At 43.3% G+C, this 16,748-nt stretch overlaps 1 protein-coding gene across 6 annotated transcripts in view; it reads left to right on the top strand.

The window, feature by feature from the left end:
- CES5A (carboxylesterase 5A) overlaps positions 1–16,748 on the top strand; it is a 225,524-nt gene that overhangs the window by 106,528 nt on the left and 102,248 nt on the right. The gene's annotated exons all lie outside the window — the stretch shown is intronic.

Genomic DNA, 16,748 nt, shown 5'->3' with positions numbered 1-16,748 from the left:
CTGGCCGCTGAAGGGCCAGATGATGCAACCTGGAAATGCAAGGAGGTTAACTCTCCAAGGGGTCAAATTTGGACAATGGAAAGCAGATGATGGGAGGGTACATATCCTTTTCTAACCTCCTTCCGCAGACTCCTCCAAGGCACGATTTTACCATAGTCTCTGGAGCCAACCTGTGTGACTGAGCACTTGTATCTAAAAATTACCAGTTGTGTCTCTTTATGGCTCATGACGAAGCATCACTCAGTATATTAACTCATCACATGGCGTTCTTTCTGAGCCTCACTTCCTTTCCCTCGCTTGCATTGCCTTGGGATCGCACCTCTCACATAATCTCAACACTTAATCTTCGCCTCAGGTTCTCTTATCTTCTCGGAAACCTGAGTAAGACAGGGCCTATAGAAAAACTCCAATCCTCCAAACTCATAGCAGTCCTTTAAGAATTGGTAATTGTATCTCCACCCCTACAGTAGTTTCTGTCCCTACCCCCACCAGGTCCTTCTCCTCTTTCAAAGTGTTAATCTGTTTGTGATCTTGAACCATTTTCTCATAACTGGCTCCAGTTTGTCAATATCCTTCTCAAATGTGGTGCCAAGAATGGAATGTCACATAGGATAAAAAGTTTTGCTCTTAAGAGAAGGAAAAGCTGAGATTATTTTTTCCTGTGCTTTAGAAAGAAAAAGAAATACCAGTAAATGGAAGTGAAACTAGACTGGACTAGATATATTGATAGTTATATGATCATATGATTGATCATCTGATTGGGATTTAAGGGAGTAGGAATTGGGATATGAAAACCGTTTTTAATGTGCTTGTGCATGGAACATCCCTGTTTATAAAAATTTCATCTTTTGAATCTTGTTTGACCCTTACAGACACTGAGTAGTGCAAATGTTATCAGTATCTCCATTTTACACACCAGACAATTGGCTCAATTATATTAAATGACTATCTCATTGCTAGGAAGTGACACAGTGAGGATTCGAACCTGTTTCTAAACCTTCTGTTCTTTCTGTGTTGCAGAATTTATCTCAATACGTTTAGGAGGGTATAACAGCAGTTACAGGAAGCAGAGCTATTAATTTCAGGTCTCTCCCCCATCACTAAACTGAAGAATAGTTCACGAATTAAACACCTGGGCTCAGAAGCACCAAGGCAGCATGACTGGCAGCGGCCTGTTCCCGAGAGAATGACATCAGTGTATTGTTTCCTTAAGACACTGCAGTCCGCCTGCTGAATCTGATTCCCAACAGGTGTCCCATATATGGGAGAAATTAGTAAATAATATTTGACTTCATGAGAGAGGAAGGGCAACTGGAACAAAAGATAGTTAAGGCCAAAAAACAAAAACAAAAAACAAAAAAAACCCCAAAACCCTTTTGTTGTGCTTATACTATGTATGCTACCAGAGAAGCTGGGATCTCTGTAACTGAGGAATCTAAGATAGTTTGAGACCAGGTTCACCCACAGAACAGTGAAAGAAAAATACAGCAAGACATAATCAGTGTCATAAAGTATGGCTAAGACTGTAAGTGCTGTAGGGGCTGTGCTACCTGTGTGCCATAGCTCTCAGGAAGGAATAAAATAATTGAATAAGGCCTCTGACCTAAGCGGTAGCGCTCATGTTTCTTGCTGTGCGGCCACCCGCAGGCTCTCATTTATCTCTTAGACTTTTCTTTTCTAGCAAAGAATCATCCTGCCTAGGATCGAAGACAGAAGATAAATAGCTATGCCTTATAACCTGCGGAAGAAATGTTAGGAATTGATAGCCCAACACGGCTCAATCAATATCACCAAGCAATGGCCATTGATGGGTTTTCATCAAGTCATTTCGTAGAGTCAAAAGCTCTCCCAGTGGAGAAACAGTCAAGACATCCTCAGTTTGTTCTTTCCTCCACTGCAACTGTCATTACTTTAGTTCATGTTCTTGTCATCTCCTGAATTAATCATAACCATCATCCAAACTAGCTTCTCTACCTGCAGCTTCCCTTCCTTTCATCACTCTTTACATCGTTGACAGAGTTATCTTCTTAAGACACATAATCTTCAGTGTGGGAGATTGTATTAATGTATTCAGCTTCTCACTCTTCCCTGCGCCTACATCCTTTGCCTCAGACTTTGCAGTTCCACTCGCAAAAGGAGAGAATAGTACCCATTCCTTAATTTTGGGTTTGACCTTGTGACCTGTTTCAGCCAATGGGGGTGTGTGTGGGTGGAAGTGATGATATGCTAGTTCCAAGCCAGACCCTACTCTAATCGTACCCTAGAGAGAGTTGAAAATGATGGACATTGCTGACAAAAGGACTAGACTGTTAATAAAAGTGTTTTACTATCTATCGAAATTCAGAAGCCAAGGCTAACAGGCCTCTCCATGTGTTAATGAGTTTGACACCTCATTAGAACTGTACCAAAGTGACTAGAGGGATAACTCTTACTTCGCCTACCCCTGTTGCCAGCTGAAAAGTGTTAATAAACAGACCTCGCCAACTTTAGGAAAATGTCAAAGTGACTGAGCGGGATGCAGCCTTTTCACCCTTACCAAGGGACCAATGGGGACAGGAGGGGTGGTTTCTGGGCTAACCCTGGAGTTAAGTTCTCAGTGACATTCCTAATCCTGAGGACAGTGTTCCAAACCAAAGCCATTTTTATGGGTTGTATTTCATGAGCATCGCCTTGTTCTCCACCATTACTAATTTTGCCCTTTCCTCTGGTGATTTTCCTCTTTTACCTTTATCAGGTTTCTCTTCCCTTAAACAACCCTCCAAACACAACTCCTTTTTCTCAACCGTCACTTTTCCTGGTAGCCATCCATTTTTATTTTTCTCACCTCCTCTTTTTCGTGCCTCCAGTCCTTACTGATCCGTTCTCTTCTTGACTCGCTGAAGCCTGGCTTCGGTCCCATTGCTCTACTGTAACTGCCCAGGGCAAGGTTTCCAGCGGGTTCCATCTTATCACCCTTGCTGGCCCTTTCTCAGTCTCAAGTGAAAAGTGTTTTATAATTTCCAAAGCATTTCCCATCCACGAGCTCACCCGATTCTCAGAACAAGCCTCCAAAGTGGCACGACAGGAAATATTTTCCTGCTGAGAAGTTACGCTCTACCTGAGTCAAGCCACCTGCCCGAGGTCATGCAGCCATGGATCTACAGCACCGTCGGTACCAAATAACGACTGCGATCTGAAAGAAATCCTGCCAAGGAATCAGGAAGCCACAGTGAAGACAGAACCAGAGAACCTTCCATGTCTCTGGCGTTGTCCAGCTCTGCGCTCTGAAAGGCAGGTCGAACTCTTTGTCCCTGCCTTGGCGAGGGACGCATAGAAGAGTCCCAGGGTTCCAGGACACTCACTCTGCCTCCTGGCAGGCAACTATTTGACACTTCGGGATAGAAAATTGTCTTTTGCTTTTTACTGTTCTTTGGGTTGAAACTTCTATAGTTGATTTAAATTTCTGTTTTATCATATCACATCAAAAATAAATCCATCAATATATCCAATTTTCATCATTTTTGTTTTTGGATTAAAAAAAATATCTTTTTGAGGGGCTTTCTATACCCACGAAATATCTGATTTACATCTGTTTGAGATTGAAATTCGAAGTGAAATGTGCTAAGCAACTATATCCGACTTTTATGAGACCATCTCTCTGTAGTAAGCAAAGAAAGGAGGTAATAGAAAAATTCACTTCCATTTTCTCTAAGGCTGTGTAAGAATGTAATCCGCTGAAATACCCTATAAGTTTCATTATATTGCATTATAAGGTATATTCAAGTAATATATGTATTTTAAATAACTTTATTGACAATTCGGATACCATATGTTTCACACATTTAAAGTATTCGATTCATTTGCTTTTAGTATATTTGCATGGTGGTGCAACCATTACTGCAACATAAGTTTACAACATTTTTATCTCCCTTGAAAGTAACCCCATACTCACAGTCAGCTCTCTATAATCTCACCCCAGCCCTAAGTAATCACCACTTCCGTGTCTATAGATTTACCTATTTTTGATATTTTATATAAATAGAATCATACCATATGTGGTGGGGTGTTTTTTGTTTTGTTTTGTTTTGTTTTTTTGTATCTGGATTATTTTATTTAACAAGTTTTAAGGTCATTCCATCTTGCAGCATGTAAGTACTTAATTCCTTTTTATGGCCAAATAATATTTCATTGTATAGATTTACCACATTTTGTGTATTCATTCAGCCACTGATAAACATCTGGGTTGTTTCCAGTTTGGGGCTATTATGAATAATACTGCTATGGACATTCATCTATAAGTTTTTGCTTGCCCATGTTTTTAAATTTCTCTTGAGTATCTACATAGAAGTAAAATTGCTACTGGGTCATATGGTAATGCCATGTACCTTTTTGAGGATCTTCTAAACTATTTTCAATATATTTATTTAAAATAATTTCACAGTAGTTTTATGAGTAAGAGACAGAAACAGAGAGATAGACGGACAGACAGACAGACAGAGGAGAGAAGAGGTGAGGAGGATAGGAAGAGGGGGATGTTCATGGTGGTGATGCCACCAGGAGCCGTAGATTATGCTCAGTCGGGAGCATTGGGTCCCAGGCTGATCGCCGTCGTGGGAACTGATCCAAGTTAATCTACAGAAGTGCAGCGTATCTCAAAGGGTGTTGGTTGTTCTTTGCCAAGCCCAGAGAGTGGCCTAGAATTAGATCTTTTGATTGGAATAAAAATGGAACAGAAGGTTCATTTTTGACCTTGGAGCAAGATGAAGAGACCAACACATTTTGTTTAGCCAGGGAGATTGCCGTAAATAAGGGCTCATTGCCAAACAATTAGTCTCCTCATACCAACCCGCCCCACTCAATGACAGGCCAAGCTGGGGCAGTGTTTTCTGGCCACCTTTGTCCTTTCATCTACTTAAGCTAGTTACACTGTCACTTTGTGCTATGGCTCTGCTGTCTCTGGCTCTGAATCCTCTGGAAAGGCTGCGGTCCAGATGTTGAGGCATTTAGCAAATGCACTTTTCTGAAGCCCTGGCAGTGTTACTTTCAGATGGGGATGAAAATTTGATGCCGTTGGCTGTTGGGAACATGTACACTGAAATGGCCAGCAAAGTCCCTTCCCCTAACTCCCTTCATCTCTAATATCCTTTATGGTGACAGCTGATACCGTCGTTTAAAGCAAACTCACTGGGGAGCAGCAGAAGGAACGCTGCGATTGTTTTTCCCTTTGCTCTCCCACATGCCTCACAGATTATAGAAAAGGATGCCTTACGGGGTCCCCCCAAGATTATAGATAGTTGACGTTTGCTTCCTCTCTTTAAGCCACTCCTTTGCCATAATACAAAAACTTCTATCACTACTTAGTTTACTGTTTCGTGTTCTTTATCTTTTTTTGAGATAAGAAGATCTTAGAGAATATTTAGACCACCCTCACATTTTATAGATGGATAAACTGAGGCTAGAAAAGGGAAGAGATTTTCTTAAGGCCCGTGGTAGATCAGTGAGGGATCTGCCTCCTATAACCCTCCCCACCGCCTCCTTGGCCTTGGACTTAACCCTTCGACATCCTTGGACTCTGTGATGTTGGCCACCATTATATCCCCAACAATCTAGCTCAGTGTCTGGCATATGTTTCCAGATGCAGGCGGTCTGGGTTTGAATCCTGGTTCCAACACATATTACCTGTGTGTTCTTATAGAACTGATTTAGCCATCTGTGTCTCAGTTTCCTTCTCTATGAAATGTAGCTAACGATAGCACCTATTGTTAAAGGATACTTGTGAGAGGTAAATGAGTTAATACATTTCAAATGATGAGGATAGTTACTTCTTCAGAGTAGGGGCTCAATACATGTTGGCTCTCACCATTATTATTGAATGAATCAATGATTCTATGCTCATTCCCTTAGGGGCCAGCTCGGGGTCTTCCAATCTGTTACACCCTTTTCTAAACAACCATACCTTAACCCTGAGCCGCAGGGCTGATATTTCTGGTTGGAGGCCGTTTGGGTGTAGCAACCCTCTCTTGGATGTTAGTTCAACCCTGGGTACTTTCACGAGGGTTTCATGGGGATTTGGAGGCAGAAAAGCAGTCTTTGAGCTCTAAATGCAATTCTTTGCTTTCATTTATCACCGGTCTGTTTTATAGTAGATCTTGTCTCAACCACTTCATTCATGCAAAAGCCTTTGGACATTTAATATAATTTTGTGAAGGTTTCCAGCTCCTTTGGGCTTTGCTTAGGAATATAGCAAACAAAGTTCTCAGCATCTCAAAGGGAGGCTTAAGCTGATAAAAATATGAATTGTAAACAACTGAGATTAGCTGAACATTTCACTTCTTGTTATGTGGAGCGAGTTGTCTAACATGACTGCTGTCATCGGGAAGTCACCTTGACCCACGGTAGCCAGTGGCTTGGCTGAATTGTGCTTGGGGTCTATGCAGGAGGGTGTGTAGGTGGTCTGTACCACCGCTCTTGAAAAGCGACTTAAATGTATCACTCTCCCAGGGCCAGGCAGGATAAAGGAGTTGGCAGAAAAACCTGCATTCTCACACTTTGCCGTCTCTTTCTGCATTACCTGTCCATTCCTCCTTTGAATTCAGAGATGTCTGGGTTGAAAGAGATTGGATGAAGTCATTGACATTCCGGACAGAGACATGCCAAAGGAGGATGCTAAGAGCCAATGGATAGATTTTGAATGTTGATGTTTCAGAAGTGACCTTTATGTCAGAAAGACACATAGAGGAGCAGGGAGCCTTCCTGAGATCCCTCAGCTTTTAACGTGTGACAGATATTGTGATTCCTAAATATTGGTCTGGGGCCTGGCTATAACGAAATCTTTTGAAAACAAAGATTCTTTGGGTCCTTAGAGTTTCTGATTTAGGAAGTCTGGAGTGGAGCCTAGGAATCTGAATTTTTGTAATTCTCCTCTTGAGTAATTTTGTTATATAGTCAGGCCCATGAATACCTCCGACGGTGGTTCCCATTCCTGGCTGCATGTTAGCGGCACCGGCTGGGGAGCTTTCAAAAAGTCCCCTTGTTTGGGCCTCAGTCCCAGAGACTCTGATTCCATTCATTTGGCAGGAGTTTGCGCTGGGGATTCAGTACTTTTTTAAAGGCCGTCTTGTGAATCTAAGTGTAGCCATAGTTGAGAACCATCTAAACACAAACAGCTACTCCTTTTCTCAGTAAGAGCAGTACTGAGGTTACCTCCAGCAGGTGTGTCAGTCAGACACAGAGGGAATCGGAACCACAAGGGAGCTTAGAGACCATCCGATTCAGTGGTTCCGAGTCCTCTCAGTTTGATGGACCAGTACAATTCAGAAGATATTTAGAGGACTGACAAAGAGGTGAAGGTTTTTTCTTCTTCTTCATTTTGCCAAATTAAGACAGTAAAAACAAAACCAAGCAAAACAAAACGATCATTCATTTACTGTGTCACTTAATTTTCTTTAATGAAGTTTTAATATTATATGTAAGAAAGACCTGCAGTCAAAATTGAGGGCAGTCTTTGAGTCTTAACGGATTCAGCTTTGAGAGGAACATACTGCATAGTCCTCATCTTTCCTCATTTCAGCGAGAACTTTGTTATGACTGGTTCAAGAGTAGCCCATTTCTAAGTCAAAGACATAATTCTGCAAATGAGGATATTGAGACCTGGAGAAAGAAGATATGGGTGGGGCTAGAACCCCCCCCCTCCCCCCGGTTGTCTGGTTGCATCCCCTCTATGGGGTTCTGATGAAAAGCCTGGTGTTTCCGGGGCCTCCCACTTAACATACGTGGGGCAGAGCCACTGGAAGTGAATGTTCAGTCCTCCCAGCCACACCCAGCACACTCAGAGCAGTGCCATGGTAATGTTCAAAGACATGAGCCCTGTTAGGAGGGCTCCACCCTCAACCTTCAGAAATGATGGAGAATAATTACCTGGTCTTCCGAATGACAGAGGGGAAACTAGTTGCTTCAGTCGCAAATCAGGCAAGCATGTTAGCGCTCCCTTACGATAGGGTACTGCGCTTTGAAAGTTAAAATTCTGTGAAGAATTAATTTTCTTGATTGTCCCCTGCAGAGTCCAAGCCATCTCTTGCCTTTTTTTGCTGTTATTTTTGATAAATCAACAAATCGGCTAATTCTCTTGGAAATGCTTTGATTGGAGGAAATGGACATTTTACACAATTCCCATAGAGAAAGAAGAAAACAGATTTGCAAGTGCGTTATCAGTAAGCAGGACATTTGGGCCCTTTGCTTGGAATTGAAGAAGACACAGCGAGCTCTTAGGTTCGGATGTTTCATTCAGTATGCGAAGGCGACTGTGTAGTGAGGGCCCGGGCAGGGCACTCGCTTCCTCGGGCTGCCTGTGGGGCCATGGAATGCAGGCCCGAAGCCAGCTGGACCTCAAGTCCACGCACAGTGGCTAAGTTCAGCACAGGGCAGGGCCATGTCCTATTTTTGTCTTCTAGCATAGGTCTGGCTCCTTGTAGATAGGAATACCTATTTGTTGAAATGAAGTGGCTTTGAGGGACCCAAAGGCATTTCCCTACATTGAAATCAGGTGACATCTAGAGAACCAGACTTAACCAGGGCAGTTTTGTGGGGATGGGAAGAGCGCGCCTGGGAGCAGTCAGGAGGGAGTTGTGTCTGTCACGAAGCCATTGGATGGCTGTCCCGAAAATGGGTCATGAAGGTGCCCTCGATGGGAGAGACGAACACAGAACAGAAATGTCACCGACCTCATAACTTTGCTGAAATCTGGCCCTGCCTCCCTCCCTTCCTTCCTTCCCTTCCTTCCCTGCTTGCCATCCTTCTAAAGCCTATTTCCTAGAGCAAAACCATATAGGTTTAATACCCCGACATCATATCTCTCCAGAAACTGTGGGATCCCACTGACAGAGGTAAGACAATGAATTTGGTTCCCTTTAAAATCATTATCTGACTTCTTTTTGACCTCTTTCTTCATTTCTAATTTAGTCAAATAAACCCATATGCCTTAAGACCATGCCCTGCACTCCACAGGTACCTAAACTCATTTTAAGTGCCTTTGGAAGGGAAGAATGGAGCTCGCCTGGCCCAGCTGGCTTCCTGCGCTTGAGCCCCTCTCTTTCTCAGGGACTAGAGGGTGTAACCTCCTCTTTTCTATGGGAAGGTTAAGAAAACAGGGAACACACAGAGCCATGGAGGTTAAAGTAAACATGGAATGTGGAGACCAACATTGGCATTTCACATTAGAGAGAATTGGGACAGAGGGAGAGAAATGATGGGCCTCAGGTCACATCAGACAGTAGCAGAGCTGGGGCTAGAATGGGGTACTTTGACCCCTAGATGACAACACCCTGGCCACTCGATCACACCAACTCTTACTGCCTGGTGCAACGGGTTCATCTCTATTCTTAGTTTAAAAAAAACCCTCCCGACCTTAACCAGTAATTTTTTTTAGGTTCAATATAGATGTGAAACAGTGAGAACTACAATAGTTTATAGGGATTCATTTTGAAAATCCTTGTTGTGTGTATGTATGTAGGTTTGTGTGTGTATGTATGTGATTGTTTATGTATGGATACATGTGTCCGTTTGCCTATGCCTACATGCACGCATGTGTGTGTGCGTGTGTATTTTGTCTGGAGTTGGGCAGGAGGAGGATCGGCAGGACTAACCTCAGGTCTGAGGGCCAGGCTCATGCTCCTGAGCTGCCGCCCTGTGCGCACACCCAGCAGGACCTGCTCCGCCCCTCCAGATTGGCTTGGGTGTGGACCTCCTCGAAAGTACCACTGCCCTCTGCTGTACTGAGAGGTGAATGCTGCCGATGTGCCTGCCTTACCTTGTCCCAAATGGGGGCACAATGGGGAGATAACATAAAGGCCGTGCCTGTCCTGAGGCTCAGCTGATCCATCTCTCTTGAGGTCACTGCCTTTGACGTTCTTAGCGGCAGGTATGGAGCAAAAGCACCTGGTGCTTGGTTGTAGGTGTTTGGTTGTGGATCATAGGGCGTCATTGTCCCAAGGCTTCCTGGGAAGGATCTGCAGATGCCGGATAGTGCCGGCAAAGCTCGCAGTCCATTTCTTACCTTCCTGGCTCCATTAAGGTCAACATCCAGAATTCTTCCAGTGCTACTCGGATTGAATTCTCTTTTAAGGTAAAGCCCATGTTGGCCTTGAGCCAGTCCTCTCACTTCTGCAAACACAGTGCCCTGGGGGAAGCAGCCCAAGATAAGAACACCCTGCATTTGCACAGCATCCTGTAATTTATCAGCTGCGTTCCCATTAGTTGTCTCGGTTGATCTTCACAAACCTGTGAATTAAACAGAGAAGCGGTTATTATTTTAATTTAACAGATGGGGAAACTGATGTCCAGAAGGTTTGTCACTCTTTGATTGACTTGGGGGTGATTAGCTAAAACATAAAATGTACCTTCATCATGCTTTAGATGAAAATAAATTAAGCTACAAGATAGTTAATGCCAAGCAGAACATTCGGCCATCAATCAGCTATTACAAGGGGAAAGTTCACAGCAGAGCTGTCAAACCACTTTTTAACAACTGTGGGGCTTCATTTTATGATGCGTCCCCTATGTTCTAGAGCACATCTATTTTTAACAGGGTCACCAGAGTCTCAAGGTTGATAACTAACAGTTAACAGCTTTCCTTTCAATGTGTAAAATGTGTATAGCTTTTTGGTCTTAAATTTTAAAATAATCTCTGTTTTGTTTTATACTCTTAATGTGTTTGGAATGCAAGGGCAGTTCCATTTTGCCGATGCAGAAACTAAGATCTGAAGAACTTTCCTATCTTCCTGCAGTTGGAGTTTGCTCAGTGTTTATTCTGTGCCCGTCTCTCTGCCATTTCAGAGAATATAGCAGTGAACCAGATAGCCATGGCCCTGGGTCTCGTGGAACTCGCAGCCAAGCACAGCGGATAGGGGAGGCAAACGGCTAAGTACCTACTCCAGTAGATGCTGTCAGTATATGGGATGCGTGTCATGAAGTTGAACCTGGCACTCTGAGCACACCTTACCTGGCTGAAGTTCCCAGGAAGTATCACTGGGGTTAGCTGGTTATATGGAGTCGGCCCAGCAGATGGGGTGAAATTTGGGGTGCAGAATGGTCTAGGCAGAGGCACCGGCGGTATGAAGTTCCTGAAGAGAGAAGTTTCTTAGGATGGCTAAGGATCTGAAAGAAAGCCAACTCAGCCGGAACACAGAGAACAAAGGGGAGAGTGAGTCGAGGTGGAGCTGGCTAATCTTTTAGCCCAGTCGCACAGCTAGTTCGAGGCCATGCAGGGGCTACCATCACGTCTCCTTTCCACCACGGCGTTAATCGCCATATTCCTCCTCTCCCCTGATTCTTCCCCTACTTTCCATCCGAACCTAATTGCCTTGGCTTTCTAGGACCACAGCCCCTCCTCCTACTCAGTGTCAGTGACCCTACTGTGCTCTCCATCTGCTATGCCCGCCTCTGTGTCTCCACAAGGCAAACATCCTACTGCCCCGTTAAGCCAAATGATTGTAGACATGAATTTGTCAGCAGGTGAAGTAAATGAAAGACGTGGCCTGATATGTTATCAAGTGGTTGGGAGTTGGAGAACCGGAGCAGGCATGCCCCCCATCATGTGTAAGCCCCCGCAAGGCACCCTCATCATCTGCGGTTATGATAAAAACGCTTCAGTGAGCAATTAGGAACATGCTAGAAACCAATGAACAAATTAAACGTCTCAACAAAGAAATAGAAGATCAAAAGAACCAAATGGAAGACGAAAATAAAACATAACTGAAGGAAAGAGCTCAGTGGACGAGCTCAGCAGCAGAATGGAGGGAACAGAGGAAGGAATCAGTGAACCGAAGGATGGAACGATAACAATAAACAATCTGAACAGCAGAGAAAATAGACTGAAAAAAAGAAAAACCGAACAGAACCTTGGTGACCTGTGCGACGATGATGAAACAGCAAACAGTGATGTCATCAGAAGTCCAGAAGAAAGGGAGGAAGGGACTGGGCTCACAACACACTCAAATAATGGTGGGAAACTTCCCAATTTTGGCCAGAGACGGAAACCTACAGATTCAAGAAGCTGCATAAACCACAAACAGGATGAATCCAAAGAAATCCATGGCAAGATGCATAACATTTAAACTTCTGAAAACTAACAACGAAGAAAAAATCTTGAAAGGGACTAGAGAACGATATCTTACTTATAGGAGAAAACAAATGAAATGATGATAGATTTCTCATATTAAACTGTGGGGTCCAGGAGAAACTGGGACATTTTTTTTTTCCAAATGCCGAAAGAAAAGAATTACCAACCCAGAACTGAATACTAAGTGGAAATATCCTTCAGGACTGAAAGGGGAAATCAAGACGTTCTCAAATGAAGAAAATTTAAGAGAATTTGTCACTAGTGAGTTGCGGAAGAAATCATAAGTGACAAAAGTGCTCTGAGAGGGTGTTTAGGGACAGAATACCCAGGGATGCTTTAAGCAGCTAAGATTGAGCCCCGTAAAAATGATACTAAAAAGACTTTAATGAAAATAAATTTTTCTTGGTAAGAAAGGGAAAATTCTAGAAAGCTGAAAACAAAGCTTATGAGAAAAAACTGAGGAAAGTAGGGTTAGACCATGTCAAACAAATGTCTTGGTGGGAGGAAGTATTTAATGATTATCTTCAAGGATACCTTGAGAAGTTTTATATTTTATGAAGTAATCATCAAAAAATTCTTTTTCTTGAATAAGTGTAATTGTTTTCCTAGACCACTCAAAAAAACAATAATTTTCTTCTGCCTTCCACTAATACCCAAAGTCTAAGCTAAACATGGAATGATGAAGAGCTTTACATCAGGTACCACTGACTATAGCAGAGTGAAGACTAGAATTCATCTTCCCGCCTTTAATCCACTGTTCTTATCATTACTAATGGAGTCACCATGTTTCAGCTCCTTGAGTACAGAATTGATGGAAACAAGCTTCACATGGCAGCAAGATGGGCTTAAGAGAGACCAGATTTTTCCTACAAGTTGTGAAGGAATGAATGTGGCTGGACAACTCTAAATCTTTAAGATTGGGTTCTAGAATTTCAAGACTCTATATGGTATTTTCCTTGGAGGCAGGATAAGGAGTTAGACTTTGGGAGAAATAATCTTTAACTTTGGATATGATTGCAAAAAAGTTTTTAGAAATAAAGAGTGTTGGGATAAGTTGTGATAGAAATCTTACATTTGCCTCTTCAGGAGCATTTTCTATCATTTTATGACTCAGGAGACTAAGCTGCTTGGACTAAGTCTGAGCGCTTCCTAGTCCTCTGGCCAATGGGGAGCCCTGGCAGGAAATGTCAAGGGAAGGAGAAAAGCAAAGTCAGGGTTTCTCTCTCTGCATCTCTCTTTCGATGGTTTCGTTGTGGACTGGCTGCTGCCTTCCACTAAAATCCGCAGCCCCTCTCAGGTGGTCTGCTCCACATGATGGGTCTTTGCTTCTGGGATCCTCGACTGGTCCCTGTCCCCTCCTTGCATGCCTAGGGGTGGTACTTGCCATATTGCTGGCCCTGAGGTACTGCACGGTTTCTTGTGTTTTCTCTACGCCTCGGTCAGAATTTGTAAATAGTTCCTTTATTAAAATATCTCCAGCTTATCATGACGTGTGTGTGTGTGTGTGTGTGTGTGTGTGTGTGTGTGTGTGTATGTATGCCTGATCTGGTTTTTTTTCAGTACTCTGACTGATATACCTGTCCAAATAGGTAAAAATGCCCAATGCCCATCTCGCAAAGGCTAAAACTTTTAGTAAGCATATTACCAACTAGAGGAATGTAGAGTAAGTATAATGATAAATGCAGAAATATCTACATAGTCAAAAAGACGTTTCTCTTGTCTATTTACAGAGTGTAATTTCATGTGCATATAGTACCTTATCAACCCTTTCCCTACAAACACGTGCACACACACACACACACACACACACACACACACAAACACACACAACTGAGTTTAGATGAATTCTTGTAATTTAACTGCATTTAAGAGAATAGGCCCTGGTTTGAGTTCTTAGAAGTCTCTAAAATGTTTGTTAAGCAAATGAATGGGTTTGACTTGGGGAGAAGAAGTACGTCTTAGTCCATTTGGGCAGCTATAACAAAATACCACAGACTGAGTGGCTTACGAACACCAGAAAGTTATTTCTTATAGTTCCGAAGGCTGGAAGTCCAAGACCAGGGTGCCTGCATGGTTGGGTCTTGGTGAAAGCCCTCTTCTGGATTGCAGAATGCCTATTTTTCACTGTGTTCTCACATGCTAGAAGGGACAAGGGAGTTTCCTTGGGCAGCTTTTAAAGGGGTACGAATCCCATTCATGAGGGATCCACTCATATGACTAATCACCTCCCAAAGACCCCACTTCCTAATACCATCACCTTGGGAGTTAGGGTTCAACATATTAGTTTGGTGGGGGATACAAATATTTAGACCATAGCAAGGTAATTTAGGGCAAGAGGAGCATCCCTGGAAGTGTAACACAAACCTCCAGGTATACACCTGTTTTAAAGAGAAGGTAAGAGGGAAACCAGAGAGGTGAGAAAGAAAAGGACCCTCATTTGGCTGAAGGGTGGCTAATACAGGGCACTGACTGAGACACTTCAGTAAATAGCACACATAGCTGCCCTGATCATCTGGCAGGAGATCAATAGGTTTGAGCTGAAATGAGAACCATTTGAAAAACTAAAAAATATTACCTGGAGAATTGCATTAGACAGCATTACACTCAATAAAGTTTGGTCTTGTCAGCTACTTGCCCTGCCTTTGCTTCAGGAAGACTCTTTTATAGATTGGAATTGGCGTGGCTAGGAAGGCTATTAGATGTATGTAGACTTTTGCTTTGTGAGAATTGAATCAAGCCTTGTAGACTCTCTGGGGGGCTTAGAAATCCTTTCACTCACAGGTGGGAACTTGATGGTACAGGATTTACTGGAAGATGCATTATTGTTGGATCAGTTTCTCTGTCTCTGTCTGTCTCTGTCTGTCTGTCTCTCTGTCTCTCACCACACACACACACACACACACACACACGCACACACACACACACGCGCACACACACACACACACACACATTTTCCCTTTTCTGTTCTCCTTTATTCCTGGAAGCCTATCATTAGGTAAGACTACCCACATTACATATTGTTAAAGCATTGTCCATGGTGACCCATATAATATGAAACATAAAACTAGACCGAAAGTTAAAATTCAGGGAAAATGGAATTCCCCGCTCTACACTGCAACCCACTTATTCAAAAAAGTCAATGACTAACCCAAAAAATTTTTCAGTGTTAAAGGAAAATTGCCATCATTCAGAATAATTAGAAAAAAATATAATATTCCGTTAAAAGAGGACCGTTATCTACACTCTACACAGATTACTAATGTTCAGATACTGACAGTACAGTGAAATCTGCGTATAAAACCTGAGGACTGTTGCTGGTGATTCAGAAGGCCCACCACGGTCCGCGAGGGCCCCATCACTTCATAATGAGTGACTCTCATTATTTAGGACTCCAACTGGGCAAATACAGGAGGCTTAGCCGAACCTCTGCTGACACGTAGACTCCTGGGGGAAAACTTATATATAATCTGTCTGATGTAAGCTTGATTTCTTTGACATTTATCTCTTTCATGAAAGTGAAAGGCTGAGAAAATAATGTGTTTATTTTAGCTTTACTTTTGTTTGGGCTCTGAGAATCAGGAGGCTTATAATCCTCCAAGCCTCTTACCATCTTCCCAATGATTTTCTCATCCATGATTTTACTCTATGGTTCTAGCATCTCTATGTGGATGAAAAGAGACAAGTATGATCCCCACACAATGGATTGGAAAGCAGAGCTTCCATCATAAGGGAAGTGAGTTTCCCAAGCTCCCCTGCTCCTTCTCCTTCCCTCCTACCTCTCACCTCCCTCCACTCTCACATCCCCGTACCCTCTTAATCTAAGCCGGGCCTCCTCCCCTACTATCCTCTTTCATTGCCTTGCCATCAAGAGCACAGTGGTACGGAGACATCCTTCCTTCTTCCAGATTCCATACCATCCATCCCAACCCTCTGCCACTTGGGCAAATGATTTGCACTCTTGAGAACTCTGTCTAAAAAAAAGCAACATGGTGTAAGAAGCAGAAGCATTAAGCCAGGATTTGGGAAACTGAGACTCAGACACTGGCTTCACTGAAACTCCTCTGTCTTTGACCAAGAACAGTGTATCTACATCTCCTGAGCTTCAGAGGCATCTCTAAAATGGCCTAAGGAATCCTGCCTGCCACCGTCACCGATTTCTAATGCAGAATGAACGCGCTAACTGGCAGGGAGGCTGGACAGTGTCATCTGGTTGAGAGTGGTTGGCCTTTATCTGTCTCAGGACCCCATTGTGGAGTGGCAGCAGGTGCCAGGGCCCGGCAAAGAGTGTTTGGAACCTGGTCTAAGATTTAGCACTTTGCAGGCATTTAGGTGCTAGAGTGATGAACTGCCCTCCCAATTTAGCCCTAGTTAGGCAGCTAGTGAGGCACAACCTGAACCTCTCTCTTTCTCCCTGGGAGACGGACCCGAAGTTCCTGCCGCTCACTGTCCCTCGCTCTGACTCTGCAAGTGGCCAGGCATCACCTATAGATGCAGCATGTGGAAACCTAAAAGCGTGATGTGAGAGCCTTCAGAAAGCGCTTCTGTTCACACTCATCTCCTCCTACTGCTTAAATCTCATCTTCGACATCAGCACTGTCCTCAAGAACCTCCTGAGACGATGGAAATGTTCTATAGCTGAGCTGTCGCATACAGC

Source organism: Rousettus aegyptiacus, unplaced genomic scaffold (assembly GCF_014176215.1).
Source record: "Rousettus aegyptiacus isolate mRouAeg1 unplaced genomic scaffold, mRouAeg1.p scaffold_m13_p_14, whole genome shotgun sequence".
Classification (NCBI taxonomy): Eukaryota; Metazoa; Chordata; class Mammalia; order Chiroptera; family Pteropodidae; genus Rousettus; species Rousettus aegyptiacus.
The sequence above is the reverse complement of the archived record's forward strand: the minus strand, read 5'-3'. Positions and strand labels throughout refer to the sequence as shown.